Source organism: Eptesicus fuscus, chromosome 9 (genome assembly GCF_027574615.1).
Source record: "Eptesicus fuscus isolate TK198812 chromosome 9, DD_ASM_mEF_20220401, whole genome shotgun sequence".
Taxonomy (NCBI): Eukaryota; Metazoa; Chordata; class Mammalia; order Chiroptera; family Vespertilionidae; genus Eptesicus; species Eptesicus fuscus.
Genome location: NC_072481.1, coordinates 79,924,480 through 79,951,385, shown reverse-complemented (window position 1 = coordinate 79,951,385; position 26,906 = coordinate 79,924,480).

The window sequence follows — 26,906 nt, the reverse complement described above, 5'->3', positions numbered from 1 at the left end:
AATACCACATACACACCACACTCACACACAAATACAGGCACATACCACACCACACACACACACATACCACATCGATACACACATGCATATACTACACTCGCACAATACATACATGCACACTCATACTGCATTCATGTACAGACACACACGCACTCACACCTCACTCACACACCAGCACGCACACACAGAATTGCCTTCCATCAGTGCAGTTGACCTCACTTGATTCTTACCAGTTCAGCATGGAAATTTGAACATAATGCTTCAGAAGGCTCATAAGTAACAGTAATGTAGTTTTCTCTAGGTTTCAAATTCCAATTTCCAAATTTCACATCAGATTTTAAAGAAAAATATTCAATCTCGTGATCAAACAAAACAAATGTGCTTACTTAAAAAGGCTGGCTCCAAGCTAGATGGGACTCGGAGTGCACTGGGAACCCTGTTGCTCTCCAGGCTACCTTCCGTCCACATTGCCAGGGCCGTCTCCTACCCCTTCACCTGCTCCTGCCTTCTGTTTTACTCTGATATGTAGCAGAGAAAGTATTATTATCTGTCTACACATCATTAGTCCAAAATTCCTCAATCATATCCGCAGAAGAAGGGCAGAAGAAAATTAAGAAGAAAACGCAGTTTATCTCATTTAAGTTGATATCACTAAGTTTGAAGCCTTGAGTTTGCGATCCAGATCTGCTATGTCCTGGCTGGGAGATTTGGGAAATTTGCTTAATCTCTCTGAGCCTCAGTTTACTCATCCAGGCAAAAGAGACAATATCTACTCAACAGGGGTTTTTTGAGGAAAATATAAAATAATGTTTCTGAGAGTACCTGATGTTCTTGAATATTGCCTGACACAGACGATATATTACTTATGAAAGTCCTTCTGTCATCTCTAAGCTGCTATATTTACCTAGTTTTTTAAATTAGTTTTATATAATATATAAAATTAGTCACATATCTATAAAATTTCTCTAATGTTTTAAGTGTACAGTCTCATAATTGTCATACTTTGTAAGGCACAAAATAAATAACAGCATTTTATTTCAAGTAAAATTTTGAAATAACTGGAATCTAAATTGTTCTAAATGAGAGTTTAGGGGATATGATGCTAAGACTGCTTAAGTGTAATAAAACCCTTCTTTAAAAACCTTAAACTAACGCAACTAGAAAAATCCTGCAACTAAAAGTGATTCCTCTCCTAATACCTCTTATAAACAGGTCAACTAACAGATTACTATATATTAAAATAGATATAATCTGAATACATTAAATATTGTAAATAGATCAGCACACCCTTTTTCTTGGTTTTGGTAATCTGATTATTACTTGAACTTCATTTAATCATAAGTAATTTTTTTCTCCAATGTTTAAGTGTGAGCACTAATATTTATTTTCCGTTGTTTTTGTTGTTTCCTCCTAAATACCCCATGGAAATAAAATCAAAGTGATGTAACGTTCAACCTTTCTGCCACTTCTGGCCCTTTGTTGAAGTCTGATAGACAAGGCATATATTTCCTTTCTCAGTTCTAAAAATATTGGACCCCAATAGCCAGGAGTCATTATAAATATTTAATTAGAGTTCGAGGAGAAAACACCTCAGCTCAGAATTGGTGATTTGGCTTTAAAATTAGGTGGAAGGAGGAAACTGATGTTCAACAGCTCCACGCTTGTTGACCTCACCCACACCTTCCTTTGTTGGGGTCCCTATGGTTTTCCTAGGAGCAAAACAGCTCTAGATCCCTGGCCAGCTAAGAGATAAGCTGTGATCTTTTTATAGGACACATATATGGAAGGCTGCTATATGTGTGGAGGGGGAAAGCTGTCTTTTAATCAGTAAGCTAACATTGACATGAAGTCAGAGTTCCTTGGTTGTAACAAAAAGCTGGTCTTCACTACATTTAAGGATGGTTAGTTGGCCTTATTCCGTCTTTCTATGTCAAATGCAGAGCTATAACTCAATTAACATTTCATTTCAATCGAATTAGTGGTCTTGTTCTTAACCCTGTGCTCAGAGACCTGAATAATGGAGAGTTATTTTAGCTGAGAATATAGCCTTTTGCCATATTCACAACTAATATATGAGTAGACTTAAGGGAAAAACATGAAAAGCTAAAAGAATATAGGATCCATGTCCTAGAAAAAATTAGAATTAAAAATAATTTGGGGATATGGGTTGGGTCTTATGAAATAAATCTGACATTTCTGGGTTGGAAAAAAAACAGCTGCTAGGAAAGTGAGTTGAAGGGCAAGGTTTCAAGAACACTTTAGCTTCACTGACAGTGCATTTGGGTTTCACTAGAGTCTAAACATGGATGCCTCTTATTTTCAATCTTTATTTCTATTCCAATAATCCCCAAGATTATCCTATATAATAAAAGTCTAATATGCAAACAGATCAAACTGAGGAACAACCAAAACAACCAGTTGCTATGACGTGCGCTGACCACCAGGGGGTACACTTGGAACATGGCAGGCATCGGCCGCAGCGGGATGGTGGAGCAGGTGAGCAGGGCCACCAGACCAAGGCCGGGTGCTGGTAGCTGTCATCAGGGCGAATCTCTGGTGGTTACTGAAAATTCTCTGCTCCTGCTCGCCACTGTCCTGCCCAGCGCTTGCAACTGCTGCCAGCACCAGCCCCACTTGCACCCGCTGCCAGCACCAGCCCTGCTTGCACCTGCAGCCAGTGCCGGAGCTGCCGCTCACACCTGCAGCCAGCACCTGGAGCCGGTCCTGATGGCTTGGCACCGTGAGCAGGTGCAAGCGGAGGCTGCTGGCCCCAATCACCTCTGAGGGCTTCTCCAACTCCCCTTGCTCCTGAGGGACGATCAGGACAGCAGCCACTGCTCACACCCACTGACAGCACCAGCCCTGCTTGCACCCACTGCTGGCGCCAGCCCTAATCACTCCACGCTGTCAGCGGGTGCGAGCAGGGCCAGCGCCGTCAGCGTGTGGGAGCAGCAGCAGTGGGAGCAAGGCTGTCGGCAGACAGGGGATCGGGATCCGTGGCAGGAAGGGCCAGGTGGGGGCTCAGAGGATGGGCCGAGATCCACCCCTGTGCCCACCACAGCCTCTTGGCCCACAGTTCCTTTCAAGGTATACAAATTCATACACTGGGCCCCTAGTATATTATCTATAATAATAAAAGCATAATATGCTAATTAGACTGGACATCCTTCAGGATGAAGCTGGGGCTGTAAGGGAAGCCTGGGTCCCGGGTGCCAGAGGGAAGCCAGTGCTGGCAGCCAAGGGAAGGAAGGCCTACTCTTGTACGAATTTCATGCATCAGGCCTCTAGTATGATATAAAAGCCATCTGTTCAGTGTCAACATGATGCTACATTCTTTTTTTAGTTTCATTGAGATATAATTGACATATAACATTGTGTAAGTTTAAGGTGTACAATGTGATGATTTTATATACGTACGTATTACACAATGATCACTACAATAAGGTTAGTTAACATATCCATCACCTTACAAAGTTACCAATTGTGTGTGCGCACACATGTGCGCATGCGAGTGCATGGTGAAAACTTTTTAGATCTACTCTCTTAGCAAATTGCAAGTATACAATACAGTATTGTTAACTACAGTCAGCATGCTACTTTAGATCCCAAGAATGTATTCATCTTGTAACTGGAGATTTGTACTATGCTAGATTTTTTATGATTTTGATAGTGTATGGATTTTTCAATGTTGCTGAAAAATCTTTTTTGATGATTTCCTTAAAGATTTTTTAATATACAATACATAAAATTTTTTGTTAAAAAATTTTAAGGCTAAAAATTAAATGTTAAAATATATTCATGGTATAAGAATGATGCAGCTGTTTGTTGCACTATGAAGGGAGATGCATGGTAAATAGAAGCATAGGATGTTGGTTCTGGAAGGGGCTTCAGAGATTGTCTCAACCCGCCAATTTTACAGGTGAGACACTGAGTCCTGGAGAACATTCATGGCTTGTTAGATCACATCCAGTTCCCCTGACAATTCAGTAATTTCAATGCACCATAATTATATCATATAATCTATAATAATAATAGATAAATATGTAAATTGACCGTACCTCTGTGATGCCCACAGCCAATCAGGAGTATGCAAATTAACCCAACAAAGATGGTGGGCCCATGGGCAGCACACACGCACACAGGTGCAAAGCAGCCGGGGGTGTGGTGGGACGCCACTGGAGTGTCCAGTCCTGTCAGCCCAGCCTGGGGGCGGCTGGAGTTCGCAGTCCTTTTGGTTTGTGCAGCCCCTGGACTGGAAGTGGAAACCAAGAGTGTGGGGAGCACCAGGAATTCTGGGAATCGTAGTTCTGGTGGCAGATGCATTGCGGGATCTCCTAGACACTAGAGCAAAGTGAGCCTGGAACAAGTTACTGTTGTGGGTGGGGGATGGAGGGAAAGCAAAGGTGAGAGACATAAGTAAAGTCAGAGTGTTGAGGAAAAATTAAAGGGAAGATAACCTGCAACTTCTAGAAAATCTCCACCAATGGAGCAAAGAAAAAAAAAAAAAAAGACCTCTATTATTCTGTGAGCACCAACCCAGACTGGGTTGGGGTCTCAGACAATTCGCTCATATGATTGCAAAGACAGACAGAAACTCCCGGATTGGAGAGGGCTCCCCTGAGGGCTTCCAGATTGGAGAGGGTGCAGGTCGGGCTGAGGGACCCACCCCCACCTCGTGCATGAATCTTTGTGCACCAGGCCCCTAGTAATTGATTATATAAACATTATTTTAATAAATTTAAGCAAACTTACTATAATTAATACATATTAAATTATATGATTTGCCTTATATACTTTGACAGCAATAAAAACTGAAAAATGTATTACTACACAAAGCCTCTTTTCTCTGCCCAGGAATCAGACTTAACGGATTCGGAGTTGTTGGTTTCCTCCATGTACAAAGCAATAGGAAATGTCCTGCTGCTTAGGCTAATAATGCATCTTCTTTGTTTTAAGAAAACAATTTATTTAAGAAGCTTACTAGAAACCCTTTCAACCTGATATGTTATCTGTATGAATAAACTATTTTGCTACAAAATAAATATTTAAAATAAGAGACCATGGAATTTCCATTTATCATTGCTATATAGTTCTCAAGAGTCTGGAAAAATAAATATATATGTCTTTCTTCCCAAATCTGGAGATAAAAGTTCATTTGCTGTTTTCATGAAAAAAAATTCATGAAAAGAAAGATAGTCAAATGGTAAGAATTCCTTCTTTTTTACCATAGCATAGTATTCCATTATGTAGATGTACCACAGTTTTCTAATCCACTCATCTGCTGATGGGCACTTAGGCTGTTTCCAAATCTTACCTATGGTAAATTGTGCTGCTATGAACATAAGGGTGCATATATCCTTTCTGATTGGTGTTTCTGGTTTCTTGGGATATATTCCTAGCAGTGGGATTACTGGGTCAAATGAGAGTTTCATTTTTAGTTTTTTGAGGAAACTCCATACTGTTTTCCACAGTGGCTGCACCAGTCTGCATTCCCACCAGCAGTGCCCGAAGGTTCCTTTTTCTCCGCATCCTCGTCAGCACTTGTCATTTGTTGATTTGTTGATGATAGCCATTCTGACAGCAACAGCATGGATGGAACGGGAGAGCATTATGCTAAGCGAAATAAGCCAGTCAGAGAAAGATAAATATCATATGATCTCACTCATTTGTGGAATATAATGAACAACACAAACTGATGAACAAAAACAGATTCAGAGACAGAGAAGCATTGATCAGACAGTCAAACCTCAGAGGAAAGGTAGGGGAGGGTAGTTGTAGGGGGCGATATCAACCAAAGGACGTGTATGCATGCATATAAGCCTAACCAATGGACACAGACACCAGGGGAGTGAAGGCATGAGTGGGGGGTGGGAGGGGCAATGAGGGGATAAAGACACATATGTAATACCATAATCAATAAAGAAAAAAAATAAAAATAAATAAACGAAAGTCAAAACAATCCCAATCAAAAGCATAACAGGGTTTGTTTGATTTCCCTTTGTTTTTTTAAAAAACAAACACACTGATTCTAGTATTTATTTGTAAATGTTGACCATCATGAGCAATCAGCAAAAGCCTAAAGAAGAACAAAGTGGAAGGACTTGCACTACTTAATGTAAAATGACAAGGACAGTGGGCAATTGTTACAGTGACAGACAACCCGATGGAACAGAAGAGTCCTGAGACAGGTCACACGTTCCTGGTCACTTGATTTTTTACAAAGCTGACACCACAGCAGGGTGCAGAAAGATGATCTTTTCAATAAATGCCACTGGGCCCATTTGATGGGCCCCTATCCCTTGTCACGGACTAACATATCCCAGATAGATTATTAGCTAAAGTGAAAGCACAACAGTAATGATTTTAGAAGATGTTCGAATAAAGAGTCCTTAAATAAAATGTAAACAATACAACTGTAAAAAAAGATTAAGTTGAACCACATTAAAAATAGAAGTGTATGTTTATCAAAAGATACGGTTGGGGGAAAAGTAGATGTGCTATATTTAGAATATATACAGAAATTCTGTAACTCAGTAAGGAAAAGATTAAACAACTCTGCCTGCATATTCAGCTAGATGCATTTCATTTTGAGACTAAGTCTACTTCTGCTCAGAATTGTTTGGGCTTACTTTGGGCACAGTTTGTGCTTCCTACCTCTAGGATACTACCTATCCTGAATTTAAGCAGTAAATATAAAATGAAGAATGTGATAGCTCAGTAATAGCAAAGACAAAGAACTACAACTTGAGTTGTTTTGAATCTATTAGTCTCTGTAACTACTTGCAGTTTTCACTTGATTTTTAAAAAAACACGTTTTCATTTATTTTAGAGAGAGAGGAAGGGAGAGAGATAGAAACATTGATGAGAGAGCTATATCAATTGGCTGCCTCCTGCATGCCCCCTACTGGGGATGGAGTCCATAACCCAGGCATGTACCCTGACTGGGAATTGAACCAGTGACCTCTTGGTTCATGGGTTGCTACTCAACCACTGAGACACCAGCTGGGTTTCACTTGACTTTAAAATTTAAAACAACAAATCAGTGCTAACTGCAAAGTGTAAATTCGCTTGCTAAGTACAAATTATACCTCATACATAAACTATTTTATTGAACTTGAGTAATATTTTTTAAATCTAAGTTTATAATTTTTAATTGTTAGTTTTTAAATACTAAAAGCCAAAGCAGGAAAATTATTATTACTTGTATTTGTAATTACTTCTGAAATTAATCTTGTCATAAAGTGTTATAGGTATTGTTCAGGTGTCAAATACTCTACATATTCCACAGCCTTGAATTCCAAAGATGTGCAAAACTTCCAGACAAAAAAACTATAAAATGTTATTGGAAGATAGTAAACTTTAGACATGTGGAGGGATATATCCTGTTGAAGGGTTGAAAGATATTAATTCTTCCTAAAACATCCTATTTAATAATAGACAAATATGCAAATTGACCATACCTCCAACACGCCCACAAGCCACGCCCACAAGCCACACCCACCATCCAATCAGAGCGAGTATGCAAATTAACCCAAACCAAGATGGCTACAGCCACAGAGAGCAAGGTTTCCTAGGTAACAGAGGAAGCCAAGCTTTCTGCCAGCCGTTGCAGGCCTAAGCCTCCTCTCAAGCTACAAAGTTTCAATTATAGAACGTAAACAAATTCAAACAAATGGCGGCAGAATGGAGCTTGAGAGAGCAGGCCAGGGTTGCCGCCGGCAACAGGGGAAGCAAAGCTTTCCACACACCGTGGCCGGGCCCACCCGCTTAAGGAAACAAAGTTTCCATTATAACCCCAACACAAATGGCTGTGGGCCTCAGAGGGAGCCCCAGGCTTGGCTCTGCTCCAGGCTACAAAGTTTCAATTGTAGAAGGAAAATAAATTCCAAATACCAGGGCCTCCGCTTGGGTTGCCAGGGGATGTGGCCGGCCTGCAAACCACCACAGGCCCCTCGCCCAGGCCGCCCCATGCCCCAAGGGAATCCCCACCTGATCCAGGACACCCTTCAGGGCAAACCAGCTGGCCCCCACTCCTGTACCAGGCCTCTATCCTATCTAATAAAAGAGTAATCTGCAGATTGATCATCACTGCAACACACAATATAGTTGCCCCCATGTGGTCAAAGATCCTGCCCCCATTTGGACACAAGTTGGCCACCACAAGATGGCCAGCAGGAGAGGGCAGTTGGGAGGCACCTGGCCTGCAAGGGAGGGCATTTGAGAAGGACCAGGCCTGCGAGAGAGGGCAGTTGGAGGTGATCAACCCTGCAGGAGAGGGCACCAGGCCGGCAGAGGAGGGAAGTTGGGGGCAAACAGGCTGGCAGCAGAGTGGTTAGGGGGTGATCAGGCTGGCAGGCAGAAGTGGTTAGGGGCCATCAGGAAGGCAGGCAGGCAAGCAGTTGGGAGCCAGCAGTCCTGGATTGTGAGAGGGATGTCCGATATTGGAGAGGGTACAGGCTGGGCTGAGGGACAACCCCCCTCCGTGCACGAATTTCGTGCACCGGGCCTCTAGTGTATTATAAAGTCAAATCAAAATCTAATTTTTTAATGGAACATAAAAGAATATAAATAAATTTTAATACTTTAAAACTTAGAATAATGTGCTTACCAAAAATCACTATTAACAGAGTAGAAACACAAGAGTGAAAGAAGTATTTGAAATACATATAATTGCCCACTAACTCATCTACAATATATAAATAAATAAATAAAACATTGGACAAAGGAATCCAAAAAGGCAGACACAAAATAATGCATATTTCATGAATCCATTTAAATGAAGTTACAAAAAAAGAGGCAAATTTAAATTCTAGTTTTATGAATAGATAAAGAAAATGGGGTACATACATACAATGGAATGTCAGCCATAAAATAAAAGGAAATCCTACCATTTGTGACAATATGGATGGTCCTGGAGGACATTATGCCAAGAGACATAAGCCAGTCCCAGAAGGCCAAATACTGCATGACTCCACTCACATGAGATAGCTAAAAGAGTCAGGCTCATCGAAGCAGAGAATACAGTGGTGGTTGCCAGGGCCTAGGGCAGTGGTCAGCAAACTGCGGCTCGTGAGCCACATGCGGTTCTTTGGCCCCTTGAGTGTGGCTCTTCCACAAAATACCACGTGCGGGCGCGCACGTACAGTGCAATTGAAACTTCGTGGCCCATGCGCAGAAGATGGTTTTCAGCTCTCAAAAGAAATTTCAATCGTTGTACTGTTGATATTTGGCTCTGTTGACTAATGAGTTTGCCGACCACTGGCCTAGGGAGAAAAGGAAATGGGGAGCTGTTGTCTAAGGGCATACATTTTCATTTATGCTAAATGAATAACTTTTAGAGATCTGGTGTACAACAGACAGCCTAGAGTTAACAATACCATCTTGTGCACTTAAACTTTGTTAAGAGGGTAGATCTCACATTAAGAATTCTTATCACCAAAAAAGCAAACAAACAAACAAAACAAAGGGACACAAGGAAACGCTGGGTGGTGTTGGATGTATCTGTTACCTTGATGGTGGTGGTGGAATCACAGTGTTTGGCAATGTTCAAATTCATCCAATTGTACATGTTAAATATGTTCAGTCCTTTGTATATCAATTCATGAAGCTGTTTAAAAATTCTAGGTTGATAGGGATGTCATCTGCAGTGGTAAAACCATAAAGAAGAGGAAGGAAGTGGTTACCACAAAGGCGGGATAGGGGGTAGCTTTGCTGATCCTAAGGTGGGAGTCTAAGCATGTTCCACTCCAGGTCCTGTGTGGTGGCTGCATGGGGGTGTGCTTCATGATTTTGCGCTCTAGTTCACGATGAGAACATTTTTTAAGTTAATGAAAATGATAAAGGGGAGAAAGTGAGTCTGTCTAGGTTTCCCTTTCAAAAAGCTTGGTTGAAGATTCTGCCAGAGTCCCTTTAAGGAATCAGCCAGGCCCCAGGAACCTGTGCCGATTGTAGGTCAGTTGGGTCAGATGTTTTTTGGTGTGTGTTTTTTGTAAACATCCGCACCACAATAGTGAAAAATATTAGCCCTTCTACGATGAAATGTTTTAAGGTAAATTACAGATTGTGCACCATTCTTGGAATAACGCCCGGCCCCCACCACACACTGACTCCAGAATTCTTCCAGGTCAGGCTCTTGTTCTCTCTCTGCTCCTCATCCCCTGACTCTCTTAGTTTCTCTCAGCTCATGTTGGCCTCAAATTTTGTTTATTTTCTATCTGGCCCCTTGGACAGACAGTCATGTTGAACTGTTTACCCAGTCTTTGGTCTGAGGCCTCTTTCTAATCACACTTCTGCTGGAGCCCTGCTGTTCCTCTCCAGCTAAGAGGGGAATGTTTACACCATGCACCCAAGAGAGGTGCAGAGATGGTGGCCCTGGGGGTGGAAATTTTGAACTGCCGAGATGCTTTAGATGTGCAGGTCCTAACATCACATATGGATCACACACAGGATGCAAGTATTCTGGTCTTGTGGGTTGCATACCTTGGTCTCAACTATGTGTCCTTTAAACCTATTAGCTCACAGAGTTTAAAAGAAAATATTTTTTTTGAGGGGAGTATTCACCAATCAAGTCACATTGCTGGAGCCTTTTGGAGATCAATGGCCGTTTCCAGTGGTTGAATGTATATTTTAGTGTTCATTAAATATATGGTCTAATGTTATTATCTATGTTCTAGAATGGTCAAGAAGAGGTAGTATAAGTAATAATGTCAACCTAAAAATGTGCATGCTATAATAAAAGCCTATATAAATCATCTTAAATACTGCATATCACTTTTTAGTTCATTTTATTGGAAATCTCTACATTTTACTATAAATAAAAAGGTATCATTTATTTTCCATATAAAAATGCACTTCCTCTGCACGATAGAGTGACTTATTACAGAACAGGTGCTTTAAAATTCTGCAATAGTTAATGCTGATGTTTTTATAAATGACAAATGACCACAGTATGCTAGGCGGGTGTAACTAATAGTTTGACGTTTCATTTTAACCAATTTTTCAGTTGACAAGCTGTTTTTGGCATAGTGTAGGGGGAAAAGGAAAGGATCTTTCTCCCTGGAAAGCTAAATATTTTAGTCAAGTTTTAAAAGTGCACAAGGCCCACAGCAGTGTAATGAATGACAAAGTCCATCCTCCAAGGATTTGGTATAGCAGTGTCATTTTTCATCTCTATTATTTTTATGTCAGTTCTTTTTTAAAAAATATCCAGCCCATTGCCTTTTCATGTTACTACATGTGCCTTTCTATTTTTCTTTTAAAATTCTAGGCTGTTGCTATAGCAAAAATAATGATGAAATTTTGCCTAAAGTTCTGTTGTTCTTGAATTTCAAACGGGGAATTGTGTGGCACTGCCCACACCTCTCACGCTGACCCTCGCAGGCCTTATTTATGCAACAGAGGAAGGTCTTCTCAATACTTAGCCAATCCCTTTATTTAGAAGAAAAGTAATCTCACCAATAACCATCAATTTCACCATTTCTAAGTATCTTTCTCCTAAATCCAGTCAGTGATCTCCACAGAATGCTGAGGGGGGTTTTAACATAGCTAATAAGGACATATTCCCTCATTTATTCTACAAATATTTATCACTGCCTACCATCAGCCAGGCATAGGCTAAGTACCAAGGATACAATGTGAAAAAGACAAACAAGGTCACTGCCTTCATGGCCGCTGCCTTTTCAGCCACAGAAAAGTTCACTGTAGTGTCCCAAGTGTTACAAAGGTGGAGGGTACTACTGGAGCACGAGGAGGGTCACTCTATCCAATTTTAGGGACTCGTAGAAGGCTTCCTGGAAGAAGCAATAGCTAAGCAGAGACATAATAATGAGTAGAAATTAGGCAGGCAAAGAATGAACCAAAGAGAAAACATTAGGTACTTCAACTGGAAGGTGGGTCTGGGGGAGGGAGGTGTGAGGGCAGTGCTCCAGGATGAGGCCAGAGAGTATGCAGCAGCTGGAGGGCCAGGTTTTGAAGGACCTTGTGTGCTGAGATTTAAAACTTTGGGCTTGATTATCTGTGAAGAAGGCCTTTACAATGTTTTCAGCACGTGCATACCAACTATCTTGTACTGAAAGTAACAGAATCTTAAGGATGAGTTCTCTACATGGGTGAATTTTAGAGTTTGGAGGATTGCATGGTCCCCTCTGAGCTGATGAACAGCACAAAGAATGAGTGGGGTGGTGGCCAACCTGGTTTGGGGGTGAACTCTGTTTCACTCGGCAAGGAGTTTTTTTCTTGGGCACCCACGTTTAGAGTGAATTTGGAGGGAGGAAACTAATGATTAGGCTGAGTCTGTACTAGAAAAGTCAGTTGTCAAGTTGTTCTTCCTGAAACATCACAAACATTTGTTAAAAGTAATAGTCAGTGTTGAAGAGTAGAGAAAAGGCTGTGTGTGAGGCGTTGTTTCCCAGCCTCCTGGATTTTTGTGCCATGAAGTTTTGGGAGGTAGGTCACTGATCAGGAAGCAGAGTGCAGGACAACCCCTGGGGCACATAATGGGCACAAAGTCAGAGAATCATGCTCCTCAAAACAATTTAGGCTTAAATCGAACACAAACTTCAATGCAGACCTTCGTCACATCCTCATGACTGTACACTGGTGTCCTCCCTCCAAGCCAACTCATCCCAGGGCATCCACTTCCTAGAGCCCTGATGATCAGAATTAGCGCCCATAAAAAGGAGACCCCAGAGAGCTCTCTTGCCCTCCCACCCCGGCCATGTGAGGACACAGAGAGAAAACCCACATCTATGAACCAGAAAGGTCTCACCAGACACCTAACCTGCTGGTTCCTTGACTTTGGATTTCTCATAGCATCAAGAACTATGAGAAATAAATGGTTCTTGTTGAAGTCACCAGGATATGGTACAGTATTTTTGCTATAGTAGCCCAAACAGACTAAGATAATCAGCATCTCACTATTTTTTCATATCTCTTCAGGTTATTTTAACATGCAACAGGGTGGAGAAGTATTCACCTGCAGATGGAATTCAAACTTCTTAGTCTGATATTCAGAATCCTCCAGAATCTGGTCCTCACACACCTCATAACTTATTGCAGTGGCCTTGCATGTACTTCATGGAGCCCACTTCTGAGCTATGGGTCATGACAATACACCCCTAGAATGTCCTCCTTTCTTGTCTGCTTTGTCTCCATGTCTATCACTAATCTCCAACTCCACTCAGAGCCTTCAACCTCCCATGACCTGTCCTTCTGACTTCCTAGCAATTTGTTTTTTTAATATAAACATTTTCAAATTCAAATTTATGATAAGTAAAGTTTATGATTGTATTATGTACTTCTGATGATATTTGATTGTTCTATTGTATTCATATTAACTTTTGTCTATGTGTATGATGCTTCTTCTCACACCATTCTTGACCATTCCCTCACTGCACAGGTTTTACCCATGTTGTTAGTTCAGTGAATCTTTGTTGAATAAAAGAACAAATGAACACAATAACAACAACAGCAGCAACAACAAATTTTTTAAATTTCTCAATTCAATTGGAGGTAGGGAGACTGTGAGGAGAGTTAACAGAGCAGTCTGGTTGCTCAGTCCTGTTGTCTCCAAAAGAATCTAGAACCATGATTGAGTCTTGGCCAACCCTTGGGAATGCAATCCTCAGAATATTCCTTATGTTAGTGATTGATAATTTTGTTATATACACCTAGAGCAATAAACCATGTCATACCAATTTATCAGGTTGCCTTGCACAATCGTCAAATTGATGATGAGTCCCTGGTGTTATTATTGGAGTCCTGAGTTTCTGTTGCCATGGCTGGATGCATAGCAAAAGATGCCTATGCTGGCCCCCTAGACTCACAGGAGCTTTCCTATTCCTATATTTCACTGCTAGAGAGAGCATACTTGTGAAGTCCCAGAAGGAAAATGACACAGAAGCCTCTGCTTGGCTCCACTGATGCAAACCTTTGTCCTCTGTATCATTGCTTAAATGGACCTTATCCATGAGAATGAAATTTTTAATGAATTAATATGTGAGACATGAATGCAATGAACAATGAAATGGTAAGGCCATCAGACATACATGTCATCTATTTTCCAATGCAGAATGGGTAAATCTGTATTGAGATGCATTTTCTGTAAACTGTAAAACTCACTCTAGCAAAGATGGGCTCTGCTTGGGGAAATATTGAACGTATATGATTAGAATAAAATTTGATGAGTGCCTGAGTATTTAGAATCTTGGATACATCTTTTCTTACTTAGCTCCAGGGACACTTTTTGAAGACAAATTCTCATCAAATATTTGCCATTGCCTGTCTACTCACCTGGTGTGGTACATCCAGAACACTTTCCCACCCAGGAAAAAAAAGGATGTTGGAGTTTTATGCCACATCCTTTATCATAAGGCAAGTCAGATACATGCCACCATGTAAATTACCTGACTGCATGTACAGATGGTGGAGAATGGTTTAGGTAAGAAGGGATGGAAATTAGTTTGACAGTGTCTATTAGTGAAAGCTAATGTCACTAGTCTAGGGGAAAGGCTGGGAAGCCATACTTTCGAATCTCTGCAACTATTCCTGGACTCTGTTCCCACTGTTCCCACTTTTCATAGGGAGGATGTGGCAGAAGTAGAAATAGAGCTGGTGATTGTTTGATTGGCATGAACTTTGGGAGTAAAGAGGTGAGAGAGGTGAAGGAGAACAAATGTCATAAAAGTTCAAGTCTTTTGCAAGATACCTATTGATGTTCATAATAAATTGTCTTGATTTAAATATTTTTAAAACCTTTCTCCAAGTTACTCTGTCCTCTGTATTTCAAGAAACTGTTGGAGGCATTTCTTCCCAAGGTTGACATTTTCATCAGAAGAGAAAGCCTGGGGGCACTGATAATAGCTGATCACAGGAATCCTGGATAACCAGCCGGGCTGTGTCTCTTTGCTTCTACTCTAATTAGGTGATCACAGCCATCTCTCTTGACATGTCTGCAAGGTGCAGGAGATACTTGGCAATGAATCAGTCAGTCACGCAGAGAGCACAAATGGGTTGGGTCAAAGAGGTAGCCAGAAGCCTTGCTTTTATTTCACATTATTTATTTGGAAACAGGCTTGAAAAGGACGGTATAAGACATTGTAAATATATACTATATATAAACCTTGCCATATTTTATTCTAGATTAAGATCTGAAATATGAGTTACTTGATAGTAATAAAAATAAATTTTCAAATAAACCCAGCAATACTAAAGAAAGCTATGAATAATAAGTGTGGGTAAATAGACATTATTTTGATGTGCTTAGAATAATTTGTAGGTTTTTTTTAAGGAATTATCTGATGAATATTTTTAAAAATATGTTTTTATTTATTTATTTATTTTAGAGAGAGGAAGGAAGAGGGATAGAGAAATAGAAACATCAATCAGAGATAAACATCAATTGGCTGTCTCCTGCAAGCCCCTACTAGGGATCAAGCCTGCAACCCTAGCATGTGCCCTGACCAGGAATCAAAATGTTGACCTCTTGGTTCATAGGTCAACGCTCAACCATTGAGCCACACCATCTGGGCTATGATGAATATTTTTAATATGAGAAAATATCCTATGAGTTTCTCTGCATTTTAAATTGTTTTACAATTTTTTTCTGAAAGTTGTGTATACTAAGCATATTGTTAGTTAAAAAATGTTGAATTTTTGGTTGTGGTTGTTGCCCCTTTGTCTGTCTTCTCTGGAATATCTAAGCTATGCTGATAGACCTGAATGACTACAATCAGAGAATGTTTTTGTACTTAGCTACAACGGTATGGGGCTCAATTATACCACAGCCATTCCCTGTGCAGGTAAGGCACAAATCACAAGCCAACTAAGCAATCATGTCCAGGGCTGTGAAGTGTAGAAAGCAGTTAGGGGACCCTGCCAGGCAGGTATGAATCATTAACCTCTCTCTTCCCCCTGTATCCTGCTCAACACATCTCTTACTGTGTGTTTACTTCAGAGCTTCAGGTAGGGTACCCTCCATCACTTCTTCACTGGGAGCTCCATTGGGGAGCACAGACTCTTACAGCCAAGACACCTTTGGCTCTAAAGGACACATTTGATAATTATATCAACTTGGTGCAGAAATCTGAGAAGAGGGCAACACAAATGCAAATTCAAACCTTGCACAGCTTGAGCTTTTCAACACAAACAGAGAATAATGATGGCGAACAAACCGGCACCACGCCAGGTGTGTGACTTGCATTCCCTCCCTCAGTCCACAGGGCATCACTGTGGGCAGATGAAACTGATGGCCTCCAAGGTTACACTACTTGCCCATAGTCACAGCTCCCAAGTGGCAAAGTTGGAATTTTAAGCCAGGGGGTCTGGTTCCAGAATCAATGCTCCAAAATATAACCTCACCGGAGTTGCCACATCAGTTCCAGCTTAGCACTGAGCTGCTATTTTCTACTGAAGGCCTTTTCAGCTTTCTGGGTCCTTTTCATATAAGGACTCCAAATGCCTCGGCTTCCTGATTATATAGATACCTGTGTTTCTCTCTAAATCTCTCTTCTCTATCTCTATCTCTATTTGTATCTATATATCTACATCTACTATATCTATCTATATATCTATATCTATATAATATATGCCATATATTTATCTTTATAGTTTTCTAGAATGCATTATAAAGGAAAGGCATGCTGTTTATTTGTTTTCCTTTTTGTTGCCCCTGATTTTAGACAGTATTTTTAGTCCTGACACAGTCTTCATTTCCATCTGTCTTGAGGCAATGAGATGGAAAGAGAGAGTCCCCCTGCTGATCCCTGTCAAAACTGATAAGCTCCACTGGGATAGAAAGCCCTGGCCAGCATCTCAAACCTCTGAATTAGGCTTTAAAAAGGGCACTGGCTCCCAAGCACGAATAGCAAATCTTCCTTTCAATTCTAGTTTTAGACCAAACAATTGCATAATACGAGAACATAGTAATGTCCAAGCCTAAATTTTATTCTTAATTTTGATTACTTTGGTGATCATTATTGTTCCAGTCACAAACACACACACACACACACACACACACACACACACACACACACACGTTTACAAGTGTTACTGTATAGTAATGTGTGAGCACAGAACAAAGTGATGTGAAAATCAACAGCAAGTCATCTCTGAATGTCTAGTATGTGTCGATCACTAGGGATGGAAATATGGGTGGGAACCTGACCCCACAATGCAGTGCAGAAGTCAGGCAATAACTAGGTAACACCAGCTCTAAGTGCCAAAGAAGTTCTCACATTTTTCTCAGTCCCTTTCTCTCCTTTTTCTTCCCCTTCCCACTACTACCATCACCACCCCCCCACACACACATCACCTTTATCCAGCTATATCTTTCAACACACCTCTGGCTTTTCTGGGCCACCCACTGTGATTTCTCCTGAAGACCTCAATTTTTCCACAGCAGCAAAGTTCTTAACTTGTCCCAGCTTTATTTTCCACAATAAATCTCAATCGTCTTGTGTTCTACTTCCTCAAAAATGATTAATAGGCTTATCCAGAGATGTTGATTTCTAATAAAGGCTAACCAACCATTTATGTTAACAATCAGCGGTAATATCTTGAGTTCTAGGAGCAAGACTTGGAGCAACACTGACAAACACAATACATTTTGAAAGACATGAACATACTGGCAAGAAGCTGGAATTTGTAAAACTGTCTGCTTATGCTTTTAACATGAGATTTCCAATCATATCACAATTTCCAATTTGAAATGCCATTTCTCTGAGCTTTCTGGAGCCTCCCCTAATCTGCTGTAGTTTCAGAAGAGAATTTATTTCCTCCATAAAGATTGATTTGTGTTAGTCAAGGCATCAGCAGCAGGTTTAGATTTGCATTTTAAGTTGAGAATGACTGATTTTCAATGAAAAATATATCACTGTGGCAGTTGGTGTAGCAGTGACTAGGGGATGAAAGATTTATATTGAAAGAATATTAGAAATGTGAGCTTCCCTATAAAGGGAAAATTGTCATATTTGACTTCATAATTTAAAATCTCTGTATGACAAAATATTCTATAAACAAAATTACGTGACAAACAACAGGCCCCAAGGAAATACTTGCAACATATGTAACCAAAGGGTTGACATTAAGACTTCATGAGAATCGCCTAGCACTCAGTAAAGGACAAACAACCTAATTTATATTGGGGGCGGGGGGATAAAGACCACTGAGTGAAAAACACAACTGATTAACAAGCACTCAGGAAGAAGCTTAACCTAACTAATCAAAGACGTGTGAGCTTTCTGCTTATCCAATTGGCAAGGTTAACAAGATCACCACTGGGTGTTATTGTTGGCAAACAGCACCTTCAGATGTCAGTGTAGAGTGAAAGAGTCAACCGGCCTCACTTCTCACTAGAGCAATTCTGCAGAATTTATTAAAAAATGTGTCTTTTTTACTCCCAAGGATCTATCTGGCATAAACATTTGCAAAAGTAGAAAAACATGTATGTTCAAAAATCTTAGATATAGTACCGTCATAATGAAGTCTTAGAAACTATCTCAACATTGGCCAACAGAATTATGGATAAATACTAGTACATTAAGGTACACCATGCTGCATGTGCAAAGTAGCTAAAAACTTAGTAAGAGGATACTCACATGGAAGGATGTCACCTTCTGTATTTTTTAAAGTTCCAGGGCAACATCTGCACTATTTAGATTTTTGTAAATAACAACCAACACTATAATCATATATGTGGGTATAAATGTGTATGTGTGTGTGTGTGGGGGGGTGTTCTTAGAAAAATGTCTGGATGATTCAAACTGTTAGCAATGACCTCTAGGGAGGAGCTTGAGATTGGAGCAATGGGGTATTTTTTTTTAATAATTTCTAAGTTGCATTTTAAAAAATTATTTTGTATATTAGCATACCTAAAAAAAGAAAAGAAAAATTTTAGAATTTTTTTTATAAAATAGTGTACCAAAGTACACAGACTGTTATGTTCTAGAAGAATTCATATTATATGTGAATGCTGTTATGTTATAGAGGAATTCAGGTATCTGTTATACATTAACTTTTCTAGAACATAACAGTGTTAAATATAACATTATAGCGCTATGTTCTGAAAGAATTCATGTATTCTTCAAGTGCCCCCCTTGATAATGAACATTTACCCAAATTTCCCACTGATTATTTAAAATTCTGGAAAGAACACTGCACCAAAAGTAAGGATAAAGTGAGTTCTAGTTAACTGTTTGCAGAGCAGTAACTTCGCTTCCCTGAATCGCTAATAAATGAAAGCTGGGCAAGGGTGGCTGCTTTCTAAATCTGCTTCCCACAGGCCCAAGGGCTCCCCTCCACACCCACCCACACCACCTGTCACCTTGCTCCTCAGTCAGAGCTGTTCTATTTCCTCTCAGTGTTATTTACTTATGTATTCACCTAAGATTGTGTATGATTTCTCTCTGCAAAAGTCTTTTGAAAATATCCAGAAGAGATTATTTTAAGGTTCCTTCCAGAACAACTCCTTCCCGAGTCCATGAAATCCAGGCTCTGGGTAGGTGATGCAGCCCTTCCAGTCAGTTCTTCAATTACTCCAGCTAAGAAGCTGCCTGTTCTCCTCAGACTTCAGGCCAGACCTGCTTTATTTCCCCCAGAGCATAATGTTGAACTGTATAGGCTATAACAGAGATGAGTGAAAAGAAAGTGCTTGAATCAGAAAATAAGGGGAAAGGCAGCTGTTGGGGAGAAGAGAAATTCTTGGTCTCCCCTTTCTTCAAATGACCACTGAGTCAATTGGCATTACTCCTGGAATGATGATTTTGCTTTTGCTTATGAGCATGCTCTGTTTGGAAATAATAGATGGGGGAGAGCCCTGAGCCTGCATTCATTAGGGAGCCGTAATTTATGCTTGACAGTTAAAGGCCAGACCAGAAACCAGCACCAGCTCTGAATCAGCAGCTGTGGGAGGAGAGAGTAGGGACCTGATCTTCCCTCTCCACGCCAAGGCAACCGAGTGCCTGTGCTCAGGGTCAGTTCCATTCATCCCTGTCAATTGGGTAGAAAGTAATCATTGGGTGGCCTTTTCTTTGACTTGGGTTAAAAAAAAAACCAAAATTGAGAATTTCTAGAGAGTCCTAAATGGAAGTAGACACAGCAGAGTTAAAGCAGATGTTACTGTATTGTTTCCACACATTCAGTACTCTCCAGACACAATATTATAAATACCACTACACTCGTCTCTGTAGCACTGTCTGCAGCTCGAGGTAAATGCCCATGAAACTGCCTACCCAAGGGAGAGGTGAGGAGTGTCCAGGTACAGCACCATTTGTCCCATTCCCATTTCACAGCCCAAACATTATCTGTGAGGTCACATTAGAATTGAAACTAATAGATTGTTTATTTATTCTATCCTTCAACTTTTTCCATAGGAAAGTCTTAATAGCACACTTAAAATATCACAGACTAAACTTACTCGAGGCCAACTCATTTAATTCTCCAGTTTTCTTTCAACATTTCTATATATACCCATATCACTGACATTAGTTTATATCCTTTGGATTTGTGTTGAGAGTTCTGGCTCCTGTTTCTCTTATATCCCTTCAGAGACCCAAATGAAATGCTAACAACCAGTAGACTAAATGAGTTTTCTTTTGTTGTTATTAAAAAGACAAGATTCAGTACAGAAGCAGTTTGAAATACGTTAAATTGCTAAATAAGCATATTAAATTTTACAGTTAGACATTTTAAAGTGTGAGCTGCCAAGGAAGGGGAAAATAGATAGAATCCAAATAGGAATTTAGAGCATGGTAAAGTAGAAAATCAAATCAGTGATGAAATGTTGGGTTACTCAACAAATGATGCTGCAGTAACTGGGTAGTCATCTTAAAATTTTATCATGTTTCTACAACATCTTACACCAAAAGAATTTTATATCTGTCAAATATGTAAAAGTAAAATGAAATAGCCCTAGCCGGTTTGGCTCAGTGGATAGAGCTTCGGCCTGTGGATCAAAGGGTCGATTCCGGTCAAAGGCTTGTACTTTGGTTGCAGGCTCCTCCCCAGCCCAGGCCCTGGTCGGGGCTTGTGCAGATGGCAACCAGTCAATGTGTTTCTCTCACATCACTGTTTTTCTGTCTTTCCTTCTCTCCTCCACTCTCTCTAAAAAACAAAACAAAACAACAACAAAAAACCAATGGAAAAATATCCTTGGGTGAGGATTAACAACAACAGAAAAAGTAAAATGAAACAATAATAGCTTGTGAACAAAACATGAAGGTATGCTTTAAATATGATTTCAGGATGGGGGAAGACTTCAGGTTTAACACAAAACCCAAATCCTACTGGAAACCAGTTGAGGGACTGTGAAACACACCAGAATTATCCCGCCGAGCAGTGAGGGGCCACATTAGTCATCTAGAACTCCTGGGGCATTAACCTCCAGCACTTCTGGCTATTGAGGTAACCTCCACAGTAAGCCAAGGGGATGTGAAGGGGCACCTGATAAATATGGGAAGCCAATGTTCTGTGTGTGTATCATTAGGTGAAACAGTGAAAGATTATTCTTCCATTTTCACCCCTTGGTTCTGCACTCACAAAATCTGGTTGTGGGAGGAATAGCACCATATGTTGGTTGTTTGTTCAAAGCATATGGAACATCTTGTAAGTCAGCCCTCTAAATTGTAAAACCTATAGTCTCACAGCTTCTACCATAACTGAATCTTCCAAAGGCTATATTCTATCATTTTCCTGAATGATGAAATTCTTGATAAGACCAGTGAATCCCCACATGCACGAGTTCATTGCCTCACTTCTTTGGCGGGAAAGTAAGTTTCCTGTTCAGAAGCAATACTGTAGGACACCCAACCACCTTTGAATCATTTGGGTCATGAGCTGCTTAAATTTTAACTTGAATCAGTTACAAAAGCTCTCTGGCTTTGGGCCACACTCATGACCAGCAGCTTTAACGATTACTTGGTGATAGGTTGGAGCATTATGCCTCTTTCTTAATCATGATACAATTGTCTTTCACTTTGGAGGGGATAGCTTGAATGTTTCAGATTACTAAGCCCTCAGAATCTTCATTGAGATTCATTGAAGTCTCTGAATTTTCTGGGGATTTATCACTCATTCTCTGGAACATATATGTTTACTACGTCATCCAGGGTACTTAATACTTTTTGCTCAATCATCATAATCTAATCAATATAGTGAAACAGTGATATCCTGTGGGATGGTGAAGTGAGGAAAGAAGGAAGGAAGGAAGGAAGGAAGGAAGGAAGGAAGGAAGGAAGGAAGGAAGGAAGGAAGGAAAGAAAGAAGGAAGGAAGGAAGAAAGGAAGGAAGGAAGGGAAGAAGGAGGGAGGGAGGGAGGGAGGGAGGGAGGGAGGCCACATGCAATGTTGAATTACTATTTACACCATGTAAGCCTTTTGTGTGGCCTCAGGGAAACTTCTAACTTTAAGATAAAAATGATGCTCAATGCGCAAATTGCCAATCTATGAATTGTTTAAAATATAACTTTAAACCCAAAATACAATAGAGTCAATTTTTAAACTTTTACTGAACATAAGATTTTTTAAAAATGAAGTGTTATTTTACATTCTAAAGGCAATATCCTTATAACTGGGATAATTAGGTGTTCGCTATAGAAATTTCAACCCAGTGTTGAAATTCAGTCTCTACAGTAAAACCTCAGTAATTTAAATCCCAATAATGCTCTCAAGAACTGAGCTAAACTTTACCTTTGTACCATCTACTGGGAAGCATATTGCTGAGCAAATTAAATATGAATAAGGATTTAGATGGGCTACTTAACTTATCAAGAAAGCAAAACACTCCTTAGCAACACTATTTGCCTTTAGTATACTAATTAAAGCACAAATTGAAAATTGTGTTAGTGTATATATTACTGGCTTACACTTCACTTATTTTAAAATGCACTCTTGAGTAATTCAGATCGTACTTTATTTTAAAATAGTAAACCTTATGTCATTGTAGGCAGATTCTAGTTCTGGCTAAAGCCCATACGAAAGAGAATCTAATTGTTTAGTAAGGGTTGTCCTCGGGTTAATAGAAATCATAGTTCTGTCTAGTAATTTCTCCTCAAGCTAACTTGCCACAAGAAAGAAGGCTTAGTTCTTCAACACATCTCCGAAAACTACTTCCAAAAGGCTACGTGTAGCAACTGTCAAGCTCCCACTGAACATCTAAACCTGTTGTTAACCAGCTTTGCACATCTTTCACTAAAAACGGATTTCTCCAGCTCCTCTGTGGTACTGCAACCCATTAGTTCTCCTGAGCACAGTCCAAAGGCAGCATTTGTTCTCATTATAAATCTGCTCTATGGTTCGGTCTCCTCTGGGCGATACTGCCTGGAACACAGTAAGGATTCTCCCCTCTATAGTGATGCATGTGTGGGCCACGCTCACTGACGCGGCCTCTGAGCTGAGCCCTGGGTTAATTGCCTACCTGTGCTCAGAAGCTGCTCAGCCCTTCTCAAGAGGCTTTCGTGCTGACTGTGCTAGATGGAGGCCCACCCTCATGGCAGTGTTTAAAGAGAAAGAACAAAAGGAAGGAAATGACCGATACATTATTTTCTTGGGAATTAAAGAATGAAATGATGTGTCTGTACGCCTAGTTGCCTCCTCAAACCCGTAAAAGATCATTGAGATGCATTAAATCGTCCTAAAAAGTAACAAAAGAGCGCTAATCTGTGTCTATTCCCCAAGTCTCTTCTTAAGACAAACAGATGCGGAGAAACACATCATAAGCAAAACATTAGGAGGCACAACATCACTAACATCAGGGAAATGCAAATCGAAACCACAATGAGATATCACCTCACACCCATTCAGATGGCTATTACTAAAAACAAAACACACAAAACAACAACAGGAAATAACAAATATTGGTGAGGATGTGGAAAAATTGGAACCCTTGTGTTTTGCTGGTGGGAATTTAAAATGGGGCAGCCACTATGGAAAACAGTATGGCAGTTCCTCAAAATATTAGAGATAGAATTACCATATGATCCAGCAATTCCACTTCTCGGCATATTTTTGAAAGCATTGAAAGCAGGGACTCACACAGATATTTGCACACCCATGTTCATAGCAGCGTTATTCACAATAGACAAGAGGTAGAAACAACCCAGTCTCCATCAACAGATGAATGGATAAACAAAATATGGTCCATACACACAATGAGATATTATTCAACCTTAAAAAGGAATAAAACTGGCACATGACATCACATGGATGAATCTGGAGGACATTATGCTAAGGAAAAGCAGCCAGACACAAAAGGACCAATATCTGATTCCGTTCATATGTGGTCCCCAGAGTAGTCAAACTCATGGAGACAGAAGTAGAATGATGGTTGCCTGGGGCTTAGGGAAGGGGTGGTGGGAAGGCACTGTTTAAGGAGCACAGCGTTTCAGTTTGGGTTGATGAAAGGAGATGGACAATGAGATGGATGCACAATCATGTTAATGTACTTAATGCCGCTGAATTGTACAGGTAAAATGGTTAAAATCATAAATTTTGTTATTATTTATATTTTACCACAATTGAAAAAAAATAAAGAGCACATGTGAGCAAAGGGGCAGGGAAGGCTTCAGTAAGAATCATTCCTTTTGAAAATTATACTAAAAATGGCTTTTGCCTATTTCTTGGAGTCAAAATTTAAGTTGGCCTTCATTTTTACTAACTGAAAAGTCTCTGAAAGAATGTATTTATGGCATGAAACCTTGCCTAAATCAGATAAGAATGTTTAGGAATTGAGAACATCAACAGAAATTGTGCAATTTTATGGCTAATCCAGATAACTTTTTTTTTTGGCAGAGCTCACATCAACTCTTTCCTCTGAGGAGGACAGTGGAGCAATTAAACACAGAAGTGGGAGTTCTTTATATGCCACGGCTACTGTACGGTAGATCTACTGCCAGAGACACCACGTGGGAAGATGCATGATTGTGGAGCACATGATCATGATGCCAACAGCAGGTGAGGAGAATGGAGCCATGACACAGTCAATGAGTACCTGCGCCACCATTCAGGCTCAGGCAAACACCTGGGATGGACTTATTATTTTTAACCTGTTGTGCCCTGGCTTCTTTGTGACTGCCTTTTATCAGTCAGAGAGGCCAGTCCAGTTTTTCACATCAAAGGTAGAGTAAGTTTATCTGTTATCTTTATCTTCTAAGTATAATGAAAAATTTAAAAAACTGTGGAAAAAAATTAAACCTGGGTCACCTACTCCAGTCACTGAAGGTCTCCATAGTGGCATTAGTCAAAAGGAAAAAGCTTTCAATCAGGATGATGCATGTATTTTATGCAGACAACCTTAGCATGTTAGCTAACAGGTTTAGAGCATGTTTTACTTTGTTGGAAGAACCTGAAGTTCTAATCCCTTGATGCAGAAGCCTACACCATTTCACACAGCATGCACTTCTCTATGGCCCCTTGAGTAATGGAGATGGAAAGTCTAAATTGTCATGTCCGGGCCCAAGAAACTAAGGGACTTAAAAACATGTCATGACAGTAATCTAATAAGAGGATCCTTATTGAAGCAGTTATTTTCGGTGAGTAATATTCCCATCATCTACCAGATGGTTTTTCAAATTTTCATTAGAGGCCTCAGCAAAGTTAAGTGATTTTTCATCTTTGTGATGTGCAATGGAATTTCACACTCAGCTTTCTGTCAACATTTGCATCAGCATCAAGGTAGCATTATTGCTTCCCTGGCTCAGGGAAGATTTTTACTGCGTTTGCAGAAATTTAAATGGGCAACACTCTTCAAAAAGCAAAGAAAATCACAAAATTTGTTTTGTCTATTTCATTCCTGTAAAACAAGGTTTTGAATAATGGTGACAAGGAGCACAAGTTTAAATGCTGGTTCTCTGAACAAGGTTCACTCTTCTAAAAGGTGTCTTCATTTTCCAGCTTCCCTTCCTGAGCCTTGAAAGTTTGCCAAAAAAAAAAATCTGCTAGGACAGACATTACTAAGAGGTCTTTCGTTTCTGGGCATATTGTGGATAAGTTCCAAACAACCTTCCCTCTGGAACAACTAAACATACTGGATAAGGTCTTTAAAAATCACTGAAAATGTATGCCTGAGCTGGCAATAAAGAAAGGCATCTTCACAGAGGCCAAGGATAAAGTGAAAGCAGGAATGTAGAGGTGTAAGCAAACACTTTAGCTGGCTTCTACCTTGGAGCAGGGGCCAGCCTGGGAACTCGAAGCTTCTGCTTTAATAGCTGTTTGGGGTGCAGAGACAAAAAGACAAGGGCCCGCCCAACGTGGGAATGTAATAAGAGACCCTGTAAAAAGCTGGGATGCCAAAGGACTACTCTCATTGTAAAGGGCTACAGAAATAAAGCTGCCTCACAGATGGAGACAACAAGGAAAAATACTGCTTCCAGAGTGGCCCTGGTTGGAAAGGAGAAAGATTCAGCTCTAAACATTTATAGCTGAAAGCTGACTCTTTTGCGCCTCTACTCAAATTCTCCTTACTTACGTTGTCCTACGAACTTCAAGCTAGTAAATTATTGTAAGTATCATGGGTTGGTAATATGCACCATAGCCTAGAGAAAGCCAACACAAATACTTGCTGGATAAGCCAAAAGGAATTACCTGAAAATGCTCAAAGAATTTCTACAAAAGAAGAATGAACTTATACACACACACACACACACAAACCAAAGAAAGAAGCCACCCCATGCAACATGCAAGAGCCAGAAGAAGCAACACGCAAAAAAATCAAACCCACAATAATCTATATAATAAAAGCCTGAGCGACCATTACAGCAGAATGATCAGAATGACCGGTCGCTATGATGCGCACTGACCACCAGGGGGCAGAAGCTGCCCCCTGGTGGTCAGTGCGCTCCCACAGGGGGAGTGCCACTCAGCCAGAAGCTGGGCTCATGGCTGGCCAGTGCAGCAGTGGTGGCAGGAGCCTCTCCCACC